The sequence below is a fragment of the Dermacentor silvarum genome, chromosome 6 (genome assembly GCF_013339745.2).
Source record: "Dermacentor silvarum isolate Dsil-2018 chromosome 6, BIME_Dsil_1.4, whole genome shotgun sequence".
NCBI classification, from domain to species: Eukaryota; Metazoa; Arthropoda; class Arachnida; order Ixodida; family Ixodidae; genus Dermacentor; species Dermacentor silvarum.
In genome coordinates, this window is record NC_051159.1 from 23,327,489 (window position 1) to 23,341,636 (window position 14,148).

The window sequence follows — 14,148 nt, forward strand, 5'->3', positions numbered from 1 at the left end:
CGGCCACTAGCTGATTATTTTCTGCCTAATCGCTCGCGGTTGTGCTCGGTTCCGATAGATTTGTTCTTGCTGCGCACAAAGCTTGAAACGTAGCTGTTACATTGTAATACTTTGTAGCAAATATATATTACAGCTAGTAACTCACTTACTCCTGTGGACCGTCACAAAACATTCAGCTTCGATCATTCGTGCGCCATCGGTGTAGCCCGTCATTTATTGTGCATATACAGTGCGTATATATTCAGGTGTGCGCCCATTCACTTATTCATGATACGTCGGCGATAGAGTGGGCGTACGTTTTCCTGCCATTTGGGACAGATGTGTATAGATAACGTGCTACCATGCGTGGCTTAGCCGTGTCCGGGGAAAGGTGCGATCCTGGGGGTTGAGTCGATGCTGTGTGCTTGGACCTTTATGGCCCCTCGGCGGAGGCAACACACCCCTTCGGCCTCGGCTTCACGTAGACGGCACTCCCGGACTGACCCATCCGGGAGAAATCGGTAGTTGCCTTTTCCTATCCTCCTCTCGAACCTTCTTCTTTCTCTCTAACTTTTATTCTTTCCTGTCTTCTCCTTTCTTCTATATTACTTCCGATCTTCTTGGCAGCGAGGGTTAACCCTGTGTGAGTAGCCTGCCTAGGTTATTTCATATTCGGTTATAGTGGTGACGTACAGCTGGCGTCCGCAGGGCCTATGTTTACAGGCACTGCAGCGTTCCCTAGTAGGACTCCATGGTGGGTGGCTGGCGTTTCGTCCGAAACATGAATATTTGCATGGCTTGTTCTTTTCCCGCGCTTTCTGATCGCCCCCAAAAGAGGGTGGCGAAGATGAAGTTTCCAAATTTTTTGGCCGCCAAGTTGAGAACTTTCCACGCTACCACGTGGGACACAGTGAGAAAACTGAAAAGACTGTGAGAGTGATCTCACCCTTTATTGTTGCAAAGACTCCGACAGAGACTATAGGACCAGGTTACAAGGCGACGAGGATGGCCAGCGGTGACCTCCTCCTGGAACTCCGCGACAAGAAACAGTATGATAAACTACAGAATCTAGCGTCGTTTGGAGACTTTCCTGTGACTGTGACCCCGCACCGCACCATGAACACCACCCGAGGTGTTATTTCTGATGACGACCTGTTGGAGCTCACCAAAGATGAACTTTTGGAAGGATTCAAAGAACAAAATGTTTTGACTGTAAAACGAATCAAGATGAGGCGCGATGGCAAGGAGCTGAAGACAAAACATAGAATTCTTACTTTTGGTTCTGTGTTCTACCCGAGACCACTGAAGCCGGATGCATTAAATACGTGTCAGGCCATACGTTCCAAACCCTCTTCGATGATTCAAGTGCCAAAGATTCGGCCACAGTTCGCAGAACTGCCGAGGCCATCAGACTTGTGCGAAATGCAGTGCAATTGAGCATCTCTCTGAATCATGCGAAAACTCTCTCCACTGTGTGAACTGTGATGGGGAGCACGCCGCATACTCGCGGTTGTGCCCATCCTGGAACAAAATGTCAGTTTCGCCCTAAGGGCGAAGCAATGAATGCGATAGCAACACAGCAATGTCATACGAAGTAAGGTGAGCGGCTTTGGTAGCAATATGAATTGTAGTAAACATGAGCTGATTAAGTAAGCAGGTGTGCTGCGGCGTAAGTAGACCGACATGAAGAGAGACTCGATGACCGCGAGAAGGAGCGTGTAAAACGGTGGTGTTGATGAGAAGCGCTTCCCGTGGGCAACGCGTGCGAAGGGACACACCTGCAGCGCTGCACTGCCGATCCGGGCAGCATTACATGTGTAGCGTACGTTGGAAAATGTGGCCCGACTATTACTAACTGAATGAACAAGCGCGGTGTGAGCGCGCACAAAAAAACATGAATACATCACACTGAATGACTGCAGACAGCGACTGTCAAAACGCTGGTAGCAAGCCCATACGCTGCAGCGGGCGAAGGTACGTGCTTCAACAGAAACTGAGCGGCGAATGCACAGTGCATAAAGGTCAGAGCCGTGTGGAGATAAGAGACGGTGCGGGCGAGCGACGCGCGGTTGTTTGCAGAGTAGAAGTGCCACTCCCCCCCCCCCCCCTCCCCACTCCCTCCGGCGCTGGCTTCCCGCTTCCTTGCTTGCGCGTGGGAGAGATAAGAGACTGTGCGGGCGAGCGACGAGCTTGGTTGTTGGCAGAGTAGAAGTGCCCCCCCCCCCCCCACCCGCTCCCTCCGGCGCTGGCTTCCCGCTTCCTTGCTTGCGCGTGGGAGATTGAGTGCGTTCGCTCCCCGTGATAGCGCACGCCCCCGCACGCTTCCTACGCTCGGGCATACGGCTCGCGGCGTAGATTTTATCTATACGGAACCTCCCGGCAACGGCAACGGCGACGGCAACGGCGACGGCAACGGCGACGGCAACGGCGACGGCAACGGCGACGGCAACGGCGACGGCGACGGCGACGGCAACGGCGACGGCAACGGCGACGGCAACGGCGACGGCAACGGCGACGGCAACGGCAACGGCGACGGCAACGGCAAAGCCATTGGCAACGTCTGTGGGATGCAGAAACAAATACGCTTCACTTGATTAAGCCACAGTTAGGTTTCTGGCACTCCGCAACGAGAACGCGGCGTACTGATGTCCTATTCTGTCGTCTCAGAATAGGACACACATTTGGCATCCATAGTTTTTTGCGGACCGGAGATGAACCACCAACGTGCGGTAGATATGGTGAGAGGCTAACCGTCCTCCACCGCTATCATGTCCCTCTGCATCGCACTGTTTCTTGGTGAGGAACCGCTGTTTAACACCAATGCAGTCCTCAGTTTCTTAAACGACGTGGTCCTGCATGTTATAAGCCCAATAAATTCATAGCGCATCCTCTCTCCAGAGGATGCCGCTGTGATTGTCGTTTTGTAAAAGTACATGCCCCCAGGCCCTTGTGTTTCAAGGGCTCTGTTTAGGTAGTAGTGTTTCTTGACAATTTTATATCTGACATATCTTTTATATCGTATCATTCTTTAGCAATGCATCTATTATGTTCATAGTACACGTCACTAGTCATTGCCATTATCTTATTACATGTAGATTTTACGCACTTTACAGCGACTATTTTAGGCCCCTTTACAGTCACGTCACATCTACTTCTTTGAATTCATCACTTCACTTCGAACTAAGACTGGCATGGCGCTCTTTGGCCAAACCTGGCCCTTGCGCCACTAAACTCCAACAATCATCATCATCATCCAATTGCGCGTTGAAGAATTTCACTTAGTGATTTACTTTTGAACTAGACCAGAAGCGTTTCTAGTGGCTTTCACGCACCCATAGTTCCTCTATTGTGTCTAGGGAGTGTTTATACAGTCAGCCCAATTGCACGTTGAAGAATGTCACTTCGTAATTTGCTTTTCAACTAGACCAGAGGCGTTTCTAGTGGCTGTCACGCATACGTAGTTTCTCTATTGTGTCTAGGGATTGTTTATACAGTCAGTCCAATTGCACGTTGAAGAATGTCACTTGGTAATTTACTTTTCAACTAGACCAGAAGCTATTCTAGTGGCTCTCACGCACCCATAGTTTCTCTATATTTGTCTAGGGATTGTTCATGCAGCCAGTCCAATTGCGCGTTGAAGAATTTCACTTAGTAATTTACTTTTGAACTAGACCAGAAGCGTTTCTAGTGGCTCTCACGCACCTGCAGTTTCTCTATATGTGTTTAGGGATTGTTCATGCAGTCAGTCCAATTGCACGTTAGAGAACGTCACTTCGTAATTTACTTTTGAACTAGACCAGAAGTGTTTGAAGTCGCTGTCACGCGCCCGTAGTTTCTCTATTGTGTCTACGGTTTCTTTATACAGTCAGTCTAATTTCGCATTAAAGAATGTCACTTCGTAAATTACTTTTCAACTAGACCAGAGGCGTTTCTAGTGGCTGTCACACAACCGTAGTTTCTCTATATGTTTCTAGCAATTGTTTATGCACCCAGTCCAATTGTGCGTTAAAGATTGTCACATCGTAATCTACTTTTGAACTAGACCAGAAGTGTTTGAAGTGGCTCTCATGCAACCGTAGTTTCTTTATATGTGTCTAGGGATTGTTTATGGAGTCAGTCCAATTGCAAGTTAAAGAATGTCACTTGGTAATTTGCTTTTCAACTAGACCAGAAGCGTTTCCAGTGGCTCTCACGCAACCGTAGTTTCTCTATATGTGTCTAGCAATTGTTTATGCATCCAGTCCAATTGTGCGTTAAAGATTGTCACATCGTAATTTACTTTTGAACTAGATCAGAAGTGTTTGAAGTGGCTCTCATGCACCCGTAGTTTCTCTATATGTGTCTAAGATTGTTTACGCAGTCAGTCCGATTGCGCGTTGAAGAATGTCACTTCGTAATTTACTTTTCAAATAGACCAGAAGCGTTTCTACTGGGTCTCATCCAAACGTAGTTTCTCTATTTGTGTCTGTGGATTGTTTATAGAGTCATTCCAATTTCGCGTTGAAGAATGTCACTTCGTAATTTACTTTTGAACTATACCAGAAGCGTTTGTAGTGGCTCTCACGCAACAGTAGTTTCTTTATATGTGTCTAGGGATTGTTTATGGAGTCAGTCCAATTTCGCGTTGAAGAATGTCACTTCGTAATTTACTTTTGAACTAGACCAGAAGCGTTTATAGTGGCCCTCACGCAACCGTAGTTTCTCTATTTGTGTGTAGGGATTATTCATGCAGTCAGGCGAATTGCACGTTGAAGAATGTCACTTCCTAATTTACGTCTCAGCTAGACCAGAAGTGTTACGTCTGCGTGACAGCCACTAGGGATTGTGTCTAGGGATTGTTTATACAGTCAGCCTTATTGCACGTTAGAGAATGTCACTTGGTAATTTACTTTTCAACTAGACCAGAACCGTTTCTAGTGGCACTCACGACATTGTAGTTTCTCTATATATGTCTAGGGATTGTTTATGCATCCAGTCCAATTGTGCGTTGAAGAATGTCACATCGTAATTTACTTTTGAACTAGGCCAGAAGCGTTCCTAGGGGCTCTCACGCAATCGTAGTTTTTCTATATGGGTCTAGGGATTGTTCATGCAGCCAGTCCAATTGCGTGTTGGAGAATTTCACTTCGTAATTTACTTTTGAACTAGGCCAGAAGCGTTCCTAGGGGCTCTCACGCAATCGTAGTTTTTGTATGTGGGTCTAGGGATTGTTCACGCAGTCACTCCAATTGCGCGTTGGAGAATGCCACTTCGTAATTTAATTTTGAACTAGACCAGAAGCGTTTCTAGTGGCTCTCACGCAAACCGTAGTTTCTCTATTTGTGTCTAAGGATTGTTTATGCAGTCAGTCCAATTGCGCGTTGCAGAATGTCACTTCGTAATTTACTTTTGAACAAGACCAGAAGCGTTTCTTGTGGCTCTCACACAACAGTAGTTTCTCTATATGTGTCTAGGGATTGTTTATGCAGTCACTCCAACTGCACGTTGAAGAATGTCACTTCGTAATTTACTCTTGAACTAGACCAGAAACGCTTCTAGTGGCTCTCACGCACCCATAGTTTCTCTATATGTGTCTAAGGATTGTTTATGCAGTCAGTCCAATTTCGCGTTGAAGAATTTCACTTCGTAATTTACTTTTGAACTAGACCAGAAGCGTTTCCAGTCGCTCTCACGCAACCGTAGTTTCTCTATATGTGTCTAGGGATGGTTCACGCAGTCACTCCAATTGCGCGTTGAAGAATTCCACTTCGTAATTTACTTTTGAACTAGACCAGAAGTGTTTCTAGTGGCTCTCATGCAAAGCGTAGTTTCTCTATATGTGTCTAAGGATTGTTTATGCAGTCAGTCCAAATTCGCGTTGAAGAATGTCACTTCGTAATTTACTTTTGAACTAGACCAGAAGCGTTTCCAGTGGCTCTCACGCAACCGTAGTTTCTCTATATGTGTCTAAGGATTGTTTATGCATCCAGTCCAATTGCGCGTAGAAGAATTTCACTTCGTAATTTACTTTTGAACTAGACCAGAAACGCTTCTAGTGGCTCTCACGCACCCGTAGCTTCTCTATATGTGTCTAGGGATTGTTGATGCAGTCATTCCATTTGCCCGTTGAAGAATTTCACTTCGTAATTTACTTTTGAACTAGACCAGAAGCGTTTCTAGTGGCTCTCAGGCAACCGTATTTTCTCTATATGGGTCTAGGGATTGTTCACGCAGTCACTCCAATTGCGCGTTGAAGAATGCCACTTCGTAATTTAATTTTGAACTAGACCAGAAGCGTTTCTAGTGGCTCTCACGCAAACCGTAGTTTCTCTATATGTGTCTAAGGATTGTTTATGCAGTCAGTCCAATTGCGCGTTGCAGAATGTCACTTCGTAATTTACTTTTGAACTAGACCAGAAGCGTTTCTTGTGGCTCTCACACAACAGTAGTTTCTCTATATGTGTCTAGGGATTGTTTATGCAGTCGCTCCAACTGCGCGTTCAAGAATGTCACATCGTAATTTACTTTTGAACTAGACCAGAAGTGTTTGAAGTGGCTGTCGTGCACCCGTAGTTTCTCTATTGTGTCTAGGGATTGCTTATACAGTCAGTCCAATTTCGCGTTGAAGAATGTCACTTCATAATCTACTTTAGAACTAGACCAGAAGCTTTTCTAGTGTCTGTCACGCATCCGTAGTTTCTCTATTGTGTCTAGGGATTGTTTATACAGTCAGTCCAACTGCACGTTGAAGAATGTCACTTCGTAATTTACTCTTGAACTAGACCAGAAGCGCTTCTAGTGGCTCTCACGCACCCATAGTTTCTCTATATGTGTCTAAGGATTGTTTATGCAGTCAGTCCAATTTCGCGTTGAAGAATGTCACTTCGTAATCTACTTTTGAACTAGACCAGAAGCGTTTCCAGTCGCTCTCACGCAACCGTAGTTTCTCTATATGTGTCTAGCGATTGTTTATGTAGTCAATCCAATTGCGCATTGCAGAATGTTACTTCGTAATTACTTTTCAACTAGACCAGAAGCGTTTCTAGTGGCTCTCATTAACCGTAGTTTATCTGTCTAGGGATTGTTCATGCAGTCATTCCATTTGCCCGTTGAAGAATTTCACTTCGTAATTTACTTTTAAACTAGACCAGAAGCGTTTCCAGTGGCTCTCACGCACCCGTAGTTTCTCTGTATGTGTCTAAGGATTGTTGATGCAGTCAGTCCAATTGCGCGTTGAACATGTCACTTCGTAGTTTAATTTTGAACTAGACCAGAAGCGTTTCTAGTGGCTCTCACGCAACCATAGTTTATGTGTCTAGGGAATGTTTATTTAGTCACTCCAATTGCGCGTTGAAGAATGCCACTTCGTAATTTGCTTTTGAACTGTACCAGAACCGTGTCTAGTGGCTCTCACGCAATTGTAGTTTCTCTATATGTGTCTAGGGATTGTTGATGCATCCAGTCCAATTTCGCGTTGAACAATTTCACTTCGTAATTTACTTTTGAACTAGACCAGAAGTGCTTCTAGTGGCTGTCACACACCCGTTGTTTCTCTATTGTCTAGGGATTGTTTATACAGTCAGTCCAATTTCGCGTTGAAGAATGTGACTTCGTAATTTATTTTTGAACTAGACCAGAAGCGTTTCCAGTGGCTCTCACGCAACCATAGTTTCTCTATATGTGTCTAGGGATGGTTCACGCAGTCACTCCAATTGCGCGTTCGAGAATTCTACTTCGTAATTTTCTTTTGAACTAGACCAGAAGCGTGTCTATTGGCTCTCACGCACCCGTAGTTTTTGTACATGTGTCTAGGGATTGTTTATGCATGCAGTCCAATTGCCCGTTGAACAATTTCACTTCGTAATTTACTTTTGAACAATACCAGAAGTGTTTATAGTGGCTGTCACGCACCCGTAGTTTCTCTATAGTGTCTAGGGATTGTTTATGCATCCAGTCCAATTGCGCGTTGAAGAAATTCTACTTCGTAATTTACTTTTGAACTAGACCAGAAGCGTTTCTAGTGGCTCTCACGCAACCGTAGTTTATCTGTCTAGGGATTGTTCATGGAGTCATTCCATTTGCCCGTTGAAGAATTTCACTTCGTAATTTACTTTTGAACTAGACTAGAAGCGTTTCTAGTGGCTCTCACGCAACCGTAGTTTATCTGTCTAGGGATTGTTCATGCAGTCATTCCATTTGCCCGTTGAAGAATTTCACTTCGTAATTTAATTTTTGAACTAGACCAGAAGCGTTTCAAGTGGCTTTCACGCAAACCGTAGTTTCTCTATATTGTGTCTAGGGATTGTTGATGCATCCAGTCCAATTTCGCGTTGAAGAATGTCACTTCGTAATTTACATTTGAACTAGACCAGAAGCGTTTCTAGTGGATTTCACGCGACCGTAGTTTCTCTATATGTGTCTAGGGATTGTTTATACAGTCAGTCCAATTTAGCGTTAAAGAATGTCACTTCGTAATTTTCTTTTGAACTAGACCAGAAGAGTTTCCAGTGGCTCTCACGCAACAGTAGTTTCACTATATGTGTCTAGGGATTGTTGATGCATCCAGTCCAATTTCGCGTTGAAGAATGCCGCTTCGTAATTTACTTTTGAACTAGACCAGAAGCGTTTCTATTGGCTCTCACGCAAACCGTAGCTTCGCTACATGTGTCTAAGGATTGTTTATGCAGTCAGTCCAATTGCGCGTTGAACAATGTCACATCGTGATTTTATTTTGAACTAGAGCAGAAGTGTTTGAAGTGGCTTTCACGCACCCGTAGTTCCTCTACTCTGTCTAGGGATTGTTTATACAGTCACTCCAATTTCGCGTTGAAGAATTCTACTTCGTAATTTACTTTTGAACTAGACCAGAAGCGTTTCCAGTGGCTTTCACGCAACCGTAGTTTCTCTATATGTGTCTAGGGATTGTTTATACAGTCAGTCCAATTTCGCGTTGAAGAATGTGACTTCGTAATTTACTTTTGAACTAGACCAGAAGCGTTTCTAGTGGCTCTCACGCAACCGTAGTTTATCTGTCTAGGGATTGTTCATGCTGTCATTCCATTTGCCCGTTGAAGAATTTCACTTCGTAATTTAATTTTTGAGCTAGACCATAAGCGTTTCAAGTGGCTTTCACGCAAACCGTAGTTTCTTTATATGTGTCTAGGGATTGTTGATGCATCCAGTCCAATTTCGGGTTGAAGAATGTCACTTCGTAATTTACATTTGAACTAGACCAGAAGAGTTTCCAGTGGCCCTCACGCAACCGTAGTTTATGTGTCTAGGGATTGTTCATGCAGTCATTCCAATTGCGCGTATAAGAATGCCGCTTCGTAATTTACTTTTGAACTAGACCAGAAGCGTTTCAAGTGTCTTTCACGCAAACCGTAGTTTCTGTATATGTGTCTAGGGATTGTTGATGCATCCAGTCCAATTTCGCGTTGAAGAATGTCACTTCGTAATTTACATTTGAACTAGACCAGAAGCGTTTCTAGTGGCTTTCACACGACCGTAGTTTCTTTATATGTGTCTAGGGATTGTTTATACAGTCAGTCCAATTTAGCGTTAAAGAATGTCACTTCGTAATTTACTTTTCAACTAGACCAGAAGCGTTTCCAGTGGCTCTCATGCAACCGTAGTTTCTCTATATGTGTCTAGGGAATGTTTATTTAGTTACTCCAATTGCGCGTTGAAGAATGCCACTTCGTAATTTACTTTTGAACTAGACCAGAAGCGTGTCTAGTGGCTCTCACGCAAGTGTAGTTTCTCTACCTGTGTCTAAGGATTGTTTAAGTATCCAGTCCAATCGCGCATTGAAGAATTTCACTTCGTAATTTACTTTTGAACTAGACCAGAAGCGCTTCTAGTGGTTCTCACGCACCCGTAGTTTTCGTATGTGTCTAGGGATTGTTTATGCATGCAGTCCAATTGCCCGTTGAATAATTTCACTTCGTAATTTACTTTTGAACAATACCAGAAGCATTTATAGTGGCTGTCACGCACACGTTGTTTCTCTATTTTGTCTAGGGATTGTTTATACAGTCAGTCCAATTTAGCGTTGAAGAATGTCACTTCGTAATTTACTTTTCAACTAGACCGGAATGTTTCTAGTGGCTCTCACGCAACCATAGTTTCTGTATATGTGTCTATGGATTGTTTATGCAGTCAATCCAACTGCTCTTTGAAAAAGGTCACTTCGTAATATACTTTTGAACTAGACCAGAAGTGCTTCTAGTGGCCGTCACACACCCGTTGTTTCTCTATTGTCTAGGGATTGTTTATATAGTCAGTCCAATTTCGCGTTGAAGAATGTGACTTCGTAATTTATTTTTGAACTAGACCAGAAGCGTTTCCAGTGGCTCTCACGCAACCATAGTTTCTCTATATGTGTCTAGGGATGGTTCACGCAGTCACTCCAATTGCGCGTTCAAGAATTCTACTTCGTAATTTTCTTTTGAACTAGACCAGAAGCGTGTCTAGTGGCTCTCACGCACCCGTAGTTTTTGTATATGTGTCTAGGGATTGTTTATGCATGCAGTCCAATTGCCCGTTGAACAATTTCACTTCGTAATTTACTTTTGAACAATACCAGAAGGTTTATAGTGGCTGTCACGCACCCGTAGTTTCTCTATATGTGTCTAGGGATTGTTTATGCATCCAGTCCAATTGCGCGTTGAAGAAATTCTACTTCGTAATTTACTTTTGAACTAGACCAGAAGCGTTTCTAGTGGCTCTCACGCAACCGTAGTTTATCTGTCTAGGGATTGTTCATGGAGTCATTCCATTTGCCCGTTGAAGAATTTCACTTCGTAATTTACTTTTGAACTAGACTAGAAGCGTTTCTAGTGGCTCTCACGCAACCGTAGTTTATCTGTCTAGGGATTGTTCATGCAGTCATTCCATTTGCCCGTTGAAGAATTTCACTTCGTAATTTAATTTTTGAACTAGACCAGAAGCGTTTCAAGTGGCTTTCAGGCAAACCGTAATTTCTCTATATGTGTCTAGGGATTGTTGATGCATCCAGTCCAATTTCGCGTTGAAGAATGTCACTTCGTAATTTACATTTGAACTAGACCAGAAGCGTTTCTAGTGGCTTTCACGCGACCGTAGTTTCTCTATATGTGTCTAGGGATTGTTTATACAGTCAGTCCAATTTAGCGTTAAAGAATGTCACTTCGTAATTTTCTTTTGAACTAGACCAGAAGAGTTTCCAGTGGCTCTCACGCAACAGTAGTTTCACTATATGTGTCTAGGGATTGTTGATGCATCCAGTCCAATTTCGCGTTGAAGAATGCCGCTTCGTAATTTACTTTTGAACTAGACCAGAAGCGTTTCTATTGGCTCTCACGCAAACCGTAGCTTCTCTACTTGTGTCTAAGGATTGTTTATGCAGTCAGTCCAATTGCGCGTTGAACAATGTCACATCGTGATTTAATTTTGAACTAGAGCAGAAGTGTTTGAAGTGGCTTTCACGCACCCGTAGTTCCTCTATTCTGTCTAGGGATTGTTTATACAGTCACTCCAATTTCGCGTTGAAGAATTCTACTTCGTAATTTACTTTTGAACTAGACCAGAAGCGTTTCAAGTGGATTTCACGCAAACCGTAGTTTCTCTATATGTGTCTAGGGATTGTTGATGCATCCAGTCCAATTGCGCGTTGAAGAAATTCTACTTCGTAATTTACTTTTGAACTAGACCAGAAGCGTTTCGAGTGGCTCTCACGCAACCGTAGTTTATCTGTCTAGGGTGGTTTGTTTATGCAGTCATTCCATTTGCCCGTTGAAGAATTTCACTTCGTAATTTACTTTTGGACTAGACCAGAAGCGTTTCAAGTGGCTTTCACGCAAAACGTAGTTTCTCTATATGTGTCTAGGGATTGTTGATGCATCCAGTACAATTTCGCTTTAAGAATGTCACTTCGTAGTTTAATTTTGAACTAGACCAGAAGCGTTTCTAGTGGCTCTCACGCAACCGTAGTTTATGTGTCTATAGTCACTCCAATTGCGCGTTGAAGAATGCCACTTCGTAATTTGCTTTTGAACTGGACCAGAACCGTGTCTAGTGGCTCTCACGCAATTGTAGTTTCTCTATATGTGTCTAGGGATTGTTGATGCATCCAGTCCAATTTCGCGTTGAACAATTTCACTTCGTAATTTACTTTTGAACAATACCAGAAGCGTTTATAGTGGCTGTCACGCACCCGTAGTTTCTCTATTTTGTCTATGGATTGTTTATACAGTCACTCCAATTTAGCGTTGAAGAATTCTACTTCGTAATTTACTTTTGAACTAGACCAGAAGCGTTTCCAGTGGCTTTCACGCGGCCGTAGTTTCTCTATATGTGTCTAGGGATTGTTTATACAGTCAGTCCAATTTAGCGTTAAAGAATGTCACTTCGTAATTTACTTTTGAACTAGGTCAGAAGAGTTTCCAGTGGCTCTCACGCAACAGTAGTTTCACTATATGTGTCTAGGGATTGTTGATGCATCCAGTCCAATTTCGCGCTGAAGAATGCAGCTTCGTAATTTACTTTTGAACTAGACCAGAAGTGTTTCTAGTGGCTCTCACGCAACCGTAGTTTATCTGTCTAGGGATTGTTCATGCAGTCATTCCATTTGCCCGTTGAAGAATGTCACTTCGTTATTTACTTTTGAACTAGAACAGAAGCGTTTCTGGTGGCTCTCACGGAAACCGTAGTTTCTCTGTATGTGTCTAAGGATTGTTTATGCAGTCAGTCCAATTTAGCTTTAAAAAATTTCCCTTCGTAATTTACTTTTGAACTAGACCAGAAGCGTTTCTAGTGGCTCTCGCGCAACCATAGTTTCTCTATTGTGTCTAGGGATTGTTTATACAGTCAGTCTAATTTAGCGTTAAAGAATGTCACTTCGTAATTTACTTTTCAGCGTTTCTAGTGGCTGTCACGCACCCGTAGTTTCTCTATTGTGTCTAGCGATTGTTTATACAGTCAGTCCAATTTAGCGTTGAAGAATGTCACTTCGTAATTTACTTCTGAACTATACCAGAAGCGTTTCTAGCGGCTATCGTGCACCCGTAGTTTCTCTATTGTGTCTAGGGATTGTTTATACAGTAAGTCCAATTTAGCGTCGAAGAATTCCACTTCGCAATTTACTTTTGAACTAGACCAGAAGCGTTTCTAGTGGCTTTCACGCGACCGTAGTTTCCTTATATGTGTCTAGGGATTGTTTATACAGTCAGTCCAATTTAGCGTTAAAGAATGTCACTTCGTAATTTACTTTTCAACTAGACCAGAAGCGTTTCCAGTGGCTCTCATGCAACCGTAGTTTCTCTATATGTGTCTAGGGAATGTTTATTTAGTTACTCAAATTGCGCGTTGAAGAATGCCACTTCGTAATTTACTTTTGAACTAGACCAGAAGCGTGTCTAGTGGCTCTCACGCAACTGTAGTTTCTCTACCTGTTTCTAAGGATTGTTTAAGTATCCAGTCCAATCGCGCATTGAAGAATTTCACTTCGTAATTTACTTTTGAACTAGACCAGAAGCGCTTCTAGTGGTTCTCATGCACCCGTAGTTTTCGTATATGTGTCTAGGGATTGTTTATGCATGCAGTCCAATTGCCCGTTGAACAATTTCACTTCGTAATTTACTTTTGAACAATACCAGAAGCGTTTATAGTGGCTGTCACGCACACGTAGTTTCTCTATTTTGTCTAGGGATTGTTTATACAGTCAGTCCAATTTAGCGTTGAAGAATGTCACTTCGTAATTTACTTTTCAACTAGACCAGAATGTTTCTAGTGGCTCTCACGCAACCATAGTTTCTGTATATGTGTCTATGGATTGTTTATGCAGTCAATCCAACTGCTCTTTGAAAAAGGTCACTTCGTAATTTACTTTTGAACTAGACCAGAAGTGCTTCTAGTGGCTGTCACACACCCGTTGTTTCTCTATTGTCTAGGGATTGTTTATACAGTCAGTCCAATTTCGCGTTGAAGAATGTGACTTCGTAATTTATTTTTGAACTAGACCAGAAGCGTTTCCAGTGGCTCTCACGCAACCATAGTTTCTCTATATGTGTCTAGGGATGGTTCACGCAGTCACTCCAATTGCGCGTTCAAGAATTCTACTTCGTAATTTACTTTTGAACAATACCAGAAGTGTTTATAGTGGCTGTCACGCACCCGTAGTTTCTCTATATGTGTCTAGGGATTGTTTAT